This window comes from Palaemon carinicauda, chromosome 6, assembly GCF_036898095.1.
Source record: "Palaemon carinicauda isolate YSFRI2023 chromosome 6, ASM3689809v2, whole genome shotgun sequence".
Taxonomy (NCBI): Eukaryota; Metazoa; Arthropoda; class Malacostraca; order Decapoda; family Palaemonidae; genus Palaemon; species Palaemon carinicauda.
Window position 1 is genome coordinate 131,572,864 of NC_090730.1, and position 10,139 is coordinate 131,583,002.

The window sequence follows — 10,139 nt, forward strand, 5'->3', positions numbered from 1 at the left end:
TCAAGAAAAGTTAGTAGTACAGAAGTTCAAGACAGTTTGCGCTCTTAAGAGATTATAATCATTGATAGTCTGGTTGTTCATGAACAGTTAGGAGTATGTTGAAGAACAGCCGCATGTTCAAGAAGAGCTATCATTACAACACTTCATGATGATTTTCTTTCTTAAGAGATAATAGTCATTGATGGCATGGTTGTTTTAGAGCAGTTAGCAGTATGTTCAAGAGTAGTTAACAGTACAGTAGTTCATGACAATTGTCCTTCTTAATAGATTATAATAATTGATATTACAATAGTTCAAGAATAACTAACATTATGTTCATGAAAAGTTAGCAGTACAGTAGTTCAAGACAATATTCCCTCTTAAGAGATTATAATAATGTATAGTATGGTTGTTAAAGAACAATTACCAGTGTGTTCAAGAAAAGTTAGCCGTACCGTAGTTGAAGACAGTTTGCCCTCCTAATAGATTATAATCGTCGATAGAAGTTATAGACAGTTTACCTTTTAATGATATAATTGTTGATAGTATAGCTATTCAAGAACATTTAAACAGTGTCTCTCAAAACAATTGTAAGTATGGTAGTGCAAGACAGTTTCCCTTCTTAACGAAAAAGTTACTATTTATGGAACCTCGTGAAGATTAGACCTTTCATTTGAAAAAGAAAAAAAAAGAAAAAAAAATCTCTTCTGCGATGGCACTTCTGATAAGCTCCAATTTAAATACCGTTGTACAGCATCCATGTTCTAAGTTTGAAATTAAAACTTTGCCGCTGTTATACTTTTTGTCGGGCATAGGGATGGACACACATATGACATACTATTAAAACTTTTAAAACAAATTAGAAGCTTGAGCGTTTCATCCATTATGATAGACAAGTAACAGGCAGCCATAAAACCCATTAAGAAAATTTTTCATAAAGTGGTTATTATTATATGTTTTTCCTTTTTGTCAAATGTTTGTGGGGGGGGAAACCTTCAATCAAGTGGGCTGCAATGTTGGTACTGATAAGTGCTGAATGCATTTTTAATCAAACTAAAACAAACTTTTCTCAAGATTGATGCTCGCTTTTAAACGACTTCGTACCGAACTTAGACTGATGAAATCTTGAGTGACTTTTTAGTATAGTTTGAAAGCACTTGACATAGAATATTTAAAGAGGAAGGAGAAGGAGACAATTTTTTGGTATTGATATCTTGTCAATAGTCGAGTAACAAAGGAAATGCCAAGAACGAATAATTCGGTGGAAGGTTGGCACCATACGATTAAGCACCTAGCTGTTAGTCGACTTTGATGGGTCATAGGATGGGTAGGGTTGTGCATGGGGCTAGCAAACTCAACCGGATACATAAGGTACAAATTCCATACTGCTGTTATTGATGCAAACTTATTCTGTTACTATATGTCGTTCTAATTTACGACAATACCACACTTGTCCCAATTACTATGGGAAAGATCTATATTTATGTCTTTGTTTTGAATAACCTTTTAATCTCGTCCAAATAAACGTCAGAAATGAGCTTACCGACTGAGGCATTCAGTAGTCTGGGCACTCGGAGAGCAATTGAGGAGAAAATAGTTGGTGCGGAGGCTTTGGAAAGAGGGGTGGGGGTGGAAGGATATTTGGTGTCCGTAGTGGGACTGGTGTTGTAATCGCTGTCTCGATTGCCGTATTCATTGGCATAAATGGTTCGCTTTCCCCCAGCGGAACGCTTTGCTATGGCCTTAATCGGATTACAGTGACATCGTTGTTGGTGGTCGCTGTGGCCACTTTATCGCTGCTCTTATGACACTTATCTTCTTCTATCTCGTCTCTCCCCTTTCTTCATTTTGATCAGTATGGACGCACCGTGATAATAGCATGTACCATTTGCATGTTACATATTTTCTATGAAAATTAACTTTTTCTTTAAAATAAGATAATCAATATAGAATTCATTTTTGGGAGGTTAAAAATACATATTTTTTTCTATCAGCCACTCAGAAATTTCATAGAAAAGAGCTATCTTAGTCACGAAGCTTCGAATATATATGTATTTGACGTTTATGCTCAAATGGTATACACACACATACACCTACATACATACACACACACACACACACACACACACACATATATATATATATATATATATATATAATTTCTCTTCCTCTTTAAAAAGTTATTGTATTATGATTATCTAGTGTTAAGAAATTAATTTTCCCCTTGCAAAGTCTTTATTTTTCACAGTTGGGCGCATATATATGCTTAAATCTCCCTTTTCTGCTATTCATTTCATAAGGAAGACGTGAAGAAGTACAGCATTTCCTTGTTGCTTTTCTTAATGAAACCCGTTTTTAATGCAATAAGCACAAGTGTATGCATTTGATATTTTTTCATCAATATTTTGATGTTTTCTTCATTCAAAGTAAATTCTTTCAGGACTCATCGATTCCGTATCCGGGATACAAAACGGACAGATTTGCTATATTGATCTTAGAACAAACCGGTGTTTACTGATCATCGTCTGGCAGAGTTTAATCAAACGGGGCTTCATTAATCAGGATCATACATCTGTCTCGATCATTTATTACCAATAGCTGCGTTGGTTATCCCTGACCGCAGAGAATCTGCTGATGAAAATAGGATTTATGGTGTTTTTTTTCTCAGAGATTACGGCTGTTGTGATTTAATTTCTAAAATTCTTGCTCATACTTCCCAATGGAAAATAGTCTTGTTTCTCTTGTCTTTTATTCATATTCGATTAAGTATTTATTTTATCTAAAGCTATCCAGTAAATTTGTTAATCATTAGAAAACTCTCTATGAAATAAAGACTTAAACTTTAAAGCTTAAAGTTTAAAGTAAAGCAAAGATATGTAATTGTACAAAATTATACATGGGGGCCTCAACTATATGCTAAAAAAACACACATTGACTAACTAGCTAGAACAGATTCCAGCTCTGTATTGTAAATTATCTATCAGTCCCTTGAAGTGAAAAAATCATGATTGAGGAGGGGACCATGTATCAAAGGCGAAACAGTTTCCCGAAAAAAAAAAAAAACTTTTCCCAGACATCCAGGAATAGGGGAGTTTCAAGATGAAACTATTGCCATGTTTTCTTAGATTACTCACGATTTCCTAAGGTATTTTGGCACCCGATAAGCGTATAACCTCTTAGACAATATAATTTCTGCTGAATTTGTACACACTCACGGATCACCTGCACGCCATTGGCAACTATGGAATTAGGCATACGCAAAATTCGATCGCAGATGTGGCATCTTGATACATTTTGACGAAATGATAGGCTTTTTAGCCACCAGGAAATCAATATTACGAAAGTCGGCAGCGTAAGTCAAACTCACACGCTCAGGCCCGCGTTCACACATACACACACTTACAAACACACACACACACACACACATATATATATATATATATATATATTACATACGTGTGTGTGTTTATTCACTGGCCTGTAGGTATTTGAAGTAAAGTTTACTAAAATAAACCATGCTGAGTACTTTTGATAGGTGACACTTCCTTTGATCTGCAACTTGCACACTTTTATCTAACAAGTTGGCTGCTTGAGCATACCAGATAGTACTTTTAATTATCATATAGATATATTGGCAGCAAACTTAGCTCAGAAGGAAATCAGCTATGGTCAATTATTTCGTAAATGAAAGGATCTAATTTTTCATGACTTTTATTTAATTTAATTTTCCCATCCTGTATTTGTGGCTCGTTAAGCATCTCAACAGGTCTTTCCGAATCTACCTAAGCTTTAACCCGTTAGAATATAGTATTTATTGCCTTGGGCTCTCATAGCTCAAACAACGTCTTCCTGTGGGTTCAACATTGGCACAATAAGATATTATGATGATATAAGAATTGTATGGTTATACTGCAATTATCACCGAATTAATTCATCCATGAATTTATGGAAAACTATACAGATAACCTTTTAGGTTAATCAGTTTCGAGTTATGAAGTTGATAGCATAACAATTAATTTATTACATTCGAAAAGCCATGATTAAAAATGGAGGCAAAGTGTCACAAATGATGCGATTAAGTGGTTACTTCGACCACCCTTAATAACAGAATCATGTAATCCGATTAAGGCCATTAAGGCGTTCCGATGGTCAAAGACAACTATTTATGTTATTCAGCTCGGCAATCAAGCCTCCACGATTACAACTCTTCTACTTGGAACCCTACTCTTGATTCTTAATACACCCCTTCCCCCATTTATCGATCTTCCGCTCACCCTAAATAATGAATGCCTCGCTAGGTAATCTAGCTCTAAACTGTATTTGGATGAGCTGAAAATGTAATTATAAATACTGGAGAGGTGTACGGAATTCTCTCTCTCTCTCTCTCTCTCTCTCTCTCTCTCTCTCTCTCTAAAAACTGAGATGACGAATTTCTCTCTCTCTCTCTCTCTCTCTCTCTCTCTCTCTCTCTCTCACATTAAAAACTGAGATGACGAATTTCTCTCTCTCTCTCTCTCTCTCTCTCTCTCTCTCTGAAAATGTAATTAGAAAGACTGGAGAGATGTACAAAGTATTCTCTCTCTCTCTCTCTCTCTCTCTCTCTCTCTCTCTCTCTCACTAAAAACTGAGATGACGAATTTCTCTCTCTCTCTCTCTCTCTCTCTCTCTCTCTCACTAAAAACTGAGATGACGAATTTTTCTCTCTCTCTCTCTCTCTCTCTCTCTCTCTCTCTCACTAAAAACTGAGATGACGAATTTCTCTCTCTCTCTCTCTCTCTCTCTCTCTCTCTCTGAAAATGTAATTAGAAAGACTGGAGAGATGTACAAAGTATTCTCTCTCTCTCTCTCTCTCTCACTAAAAACTGAGATGACGAATTTTTTTTCTCTCTCTCTCTCTCTCTCTCTCTCTCTCTCTCTCTCTCTCTCACTAAAAACTGAGATGACGAATTTCTCTCTCTCTCTCTCTCTCTCTCTCTCTCTCTCTCAAAATGTAATTATAAAGACTGGAGAGATGTACAAAATATTCTCTCTCTCTCTCTCTCTCTCTCTCTCTCTCTCTCTGAAAATGTAATTAGAAAGACTGGAGAGATGTACGAAATATCCCCCTCTCTCTCTCTCTCTCTCTCTCTCTCTCTCTCTCTCTCTCTCTGAAAATGTAATTATAAGGACTTGGGAGATGTACAAAATATTCTCTCTCTCGCTCTCTCTCTCTTTCTCTCTCTCTCTCTCTCTAAAATCTGAGGAGATGAATTTCTCTCTCTCTCTCTCTCTCTCTCTCTCTCTCTCTCTCTCTCACTAAAAACTGAGGCGATGACGAATCTTTTTTTTTCTCTCTCTCTCTCTCTCTCTCTCTTTCTCTCTCTCTCTCTCTCTCTCTCTCTCTCTGAAAATATAATTAGAAAGACTGGAGAGATGTAAAAAATGTTCTCTCTCTCTCTCTCTCTCTCTCTCTCTCTCTCTCTGAAAATTTAATTATAAGGACTTGGGAGATGTACAAAATATTCTCTCTCTCTCTCTCTCTCTCTCTCTCTCTCTCTCTCTCGTTTCCAGAATAGTATTATTTCCGTTCCAGTTTTTTCCTTCCTCTCATTCATAACTAAATGTAGGATTTAGCGCTTAATGCACGCAGATGGGACAGCATTGTCTGACTGCAGAAACCGCCATAAAACTGTCCCGTACTTCCGAGACACAGTCAGGCAGACGCCGCCAACATCGCGCACGAGATCAAAGCCGCCTTCCCCATCTCTTTAACATTCGCCGGAGCGGCAACGCTCTCTAAACATTATAATCTTCGCTATTTCAAAATACTTATCGCATTCCGAGTCTCTCTCTCTCTCTCTCTCTCTCTCTCTCTCTCTCTCTCTCTTGTTTTACTTGAAACTTAATGACAATTTAATAGAATTGTCGAGTAGAAATAAAATGCTTTTCCTCCAACACAATGCTGTGTATCTCCGTTTAGTCGAATATATTTTTGTTCCTACAAAAGCCACTAATATGGCTTAACCACCACAGACTCGAAGGAAATAACAGTGGTGGAAAAAAATCAAGGCCCCTAAACAAGAATAAAGAATTACAGAATCAGATAGACTGTAACTATAGGAAGAGATACGCTGACGTGTTTTAATAGATATACTTACAAGTAGAGAAATGTGCTTAATCAATTCTATGAAACCGGAGTTGAAATAATATTCACAGAAAGAAACATTGTAGCAACCTTATGGGTGTGGTGGCCGATATGGTAACGTCTTTGACTGGTGATTGCCAGACAGGGGTTCGAGTCTCGCTCAACTCGTTAGTTCCTTGGGTCCCTGCAACCTTACCATACTTGTGAGCTAAACATGAGGGGTTCGGAGGTGGCCTATAGGTCTATCTGTTAGTCATCAGCAGCAATTACCCGGCCCTCCTTGGTCCTAGCTTTGGCGCCGATCGTATATATATATGGTCAATAGTTAGTAAGATTGAGGGTTAATTACGTCAGAAGCGGGAAAACTACAGACAGGGATCTGGCATCATAAAGTGTTGCCAGATCCCTGCCTTTAGCTTTCCGCTTCTGGCGTCATCAATCCTCATTTTCACTAACTATTGTGGCCTGGTATCACTGTTTGCCTGTCGGGGACTGCCCGGTAGTGTGGACAGGGCCTAAGTGCAATGTCACCGTCCCTTGCCTCTGCCATTCATGAGAGACCTTTAAAACTTGCATTGGAGAAACGAAAAGGGAGAGAGGAGGTGAAGACAGGACCACTGATCAGTCTCACCCAGAATGAGACAACAGTGGAAGGATCTGAAATAATAGAGCTATATTTTTACTGTGCTAGTTCGTTTGTTCGTTTCAGGTTGCCATAATTCGCCCAGAAATAAATTCTGGGCAATCTAAAAGGAACGAACGTACTAAGACAGTTAAGGCTAATGTAATGCGTTAGCAGTAATTTTTTAGAAGCAAAATTTATGTTTAACCTTTTGATCTGAGACACGATTGAAGTAACTGAGCAAATTGATTTTGCTATACAAATGAGTGTGTCAGTTATAATTAAATACCGAATGGGATACATAACAGATGGATAGAATCCACTTCAGATAGAATTGCAAACTCGTGCGTAATATTTCAAATTTGCATCTCTGAATTCTTTCCTGTCTTGCAAGTGCAATACTGTCTTCAAGAAACCCATATATGATTATAACATCCCAAGAAATCTGAGAAAGGCAATTTATATTAGAATCGATAGAAGCATTTATGTCGTTCATGATGTGGACAAATAAGATCAGACAACAGGGTGAACAACACAACATGAAACAACTTAATAGAAAAGTTATTTTGTTGTGTAAAAATAACTTCCCAAACATTACGAGGAAAAAAAAAAAACATACTGCCATGGAATATCGTATGGGAGGGTCTGATTGTAAGTAACCATAATACACGAATATATTAAAAAGTACACTAATTGGCTTATTCGCATGTTTCGAGAAGGGAACAGAATACATGTCGACGAAAAATTGCTGGCGCGTGTAAGTAATGTGCATTTTTACTGGTTAGTATTTGCCTCCAATTTGCGATATTTGCTTGGTCGTTCTGACTGTATGACACCGTTCAAGAATCTTCATTGATTAAAAGGAAATAAGATGATTACTCTTTATTTAGACCATTTGGAAAGGATATTTATTATATATATGATGAAATCTTTAATTTAATGTTAATTTTTCATTTCATTTAGTACTTAGTATTGAATTTTTTATAAATAGTTTAAAGTTAAATTTTTGTGAATTTAAGATTTTTATTATTTGAGAAGATATGTGTATTCCATATTTCTAAGAAATTATAGTAAATTTCATATATTTTCCGCGTCGAGTTAAGTGTTAGTTTTATATTTAAGGAAAATACCAAATTATATGAAGTTCATGACATTATTTCATTCTTTAATGTTTTCCTTTAATATTTCGCAATTGTCTGATTAACCAATTAAGAAATTTAATCCTTCCGGCGTCTGAGAATTCATCACTATAGAAAAGAATAAATCCAGTCCAGCCGACCGATCGGCTTTCCGTTTTGCAAGGATTCATTGGAAAGCAGCAGACTCTGCGTCAGCAGCTGCCTTGGAGCAAGTAATCTTGAAGAAATATTTCTCCGTCTGCCAGCGATAATCGTATCGAATGGCTTCTCGTCGCTGTGATTTTTATTGCTATCATAGACAACACAAGAAGAAGAAGAAGAAGAAGAAGCCCAAAGCAGAGTGGAGGTCTCCCCCATTAATCTCCCCCTCCTCCTCACCCTTCAGTGTTGATGTTTCTTCATCCATCTTCGGCTTCGGTTATGAAAGAGTTGGGCCAAGAAGAATGGGAAAGAAAGAAAGGAAGGGGAAAAAGTAGGGTGGTCTGGGGTAAAAGAGAAATCGGAAGACTAATGATGGCGTGATTTAGTTGTTTCTCTTCGCAAAAATAACGATTTACTGATTGCTATGGGCTTAGTCGGTATACTGATTTTGTGATACTGCTCTTATACAAACGTTTGTATGGAGAGAGAGAGAGAGAGAGAGAGAGAGAGAGAGAGATTAGCTTTTACTTATTGATTTTCCCTTTTCAAAAGAAAAGTCAATTAAAAATTGTGAGTCAAGTGATTGATATACGGGTTGATTTTTAAGTTTTCTGATAAGCTAACGTCCATTGCTATTTATACCGTTATTATTAATCAATTCAAAACCATAAAGATAAAAGAGAGAGAGAGAGAGAGAGAGAGAGAGAGAGAGAGAGAGAGAGGGGAGGGGGGAATTGGCTTGTGCCCCCTTACTGGATATCCCTTTCAACAGGAAAAGAACATTAACATCAATGAGTGAGATGAAGGATTGATTGATTGATTGGTAAGATGGTTTAGTGATTAATTTATTTATTGGTCAAGATATATTTGGCGTCACAAATGCCTGGGTCGCTGATATCAAGTGAGATAGACAAAGGAAAAGTCTATGAAACAAACAATCGCATGACTAATCATCGGAACGATTTGCATTTAAAGAAGACAAATCGGAAAGTTTGTCAGCGTAGCGCCTCAATATGATACGTATTATACAACAACAAACTTATCCATGTTCCAACTCTAGATTCTAGAGATGTCTACCGTTAAATGGGGGTGACGTCGTGTATCTGCGCTTTTGCAGGAGCGTTTGATGCACCTTTTATGTACTGTATATGTATGTATGAATGTATGCACCGTTTGCTGTTATATGTTTGGACCTCGTTTGCATATGTGGATGTAATTGTGCGAAAGCGTTATCTACAATATTTATCTACAAATGAATATATATATATATATATATATATATAGATATAGATATAGATATAGATATAGATATAGATATAGATATAGATATAGATATAGATATCGATATATATATATATATATATAGATATAGATATAGATATCGATATATATATATCTATATATATGTGTGTGTGTATTTATACACACACATATATATATATATATATAATGAATAGACAAAATCTTGGTAGCGATAAAAAAATCGAAGATATTTTCTTTCTGGACAAATTGTCCAGATATTTTTTCAGAAAAACAAGGAAAATGCATTCAAGTTTCTCTATTTATTTGGTGTCGACACTTGTATGCAATCACTACGTGACTTTTCTTCAGGACTACATTGGTTAAGTGATGGAATTACACTTTAATCTAAAGGCCTTGGTAGTGCAAATATTTATACAAAAATATATGGAAACTATGAAACTAATTAACAAGAATTCATAAATGAAAACTTTAGATTCTTTGAAATATATAAATGAAAATTTAAGATCAGTTATCAAATACAAAAATGATTTTTCACATGGCTTCACAGAGCTTCATGGCCAATCTTACAGGCCCTTCACTTCGTTGAAGATCACGATTCCACCTTTTGCTCTCAGATTGACGCCAGTTCCTCTTGTTCAAAGCATACATTTTTTATTGTTAATTCAAGCTGTACCCATCTTCATAATCAAATAGTAAAATCAATGGAACGTCTAGCGTTCAAACTTTATGCTAAAGTTCTTCTTTTTGTTTAGCATGGTTATATAAGGGGTGCTTCATAAATTATATGTTTTGTATTCATTAAAATTATTTGTCATAATTTTTTTAATATCTAATTTTTATTCATCTACTATTGATGCTAAATTACATTTCT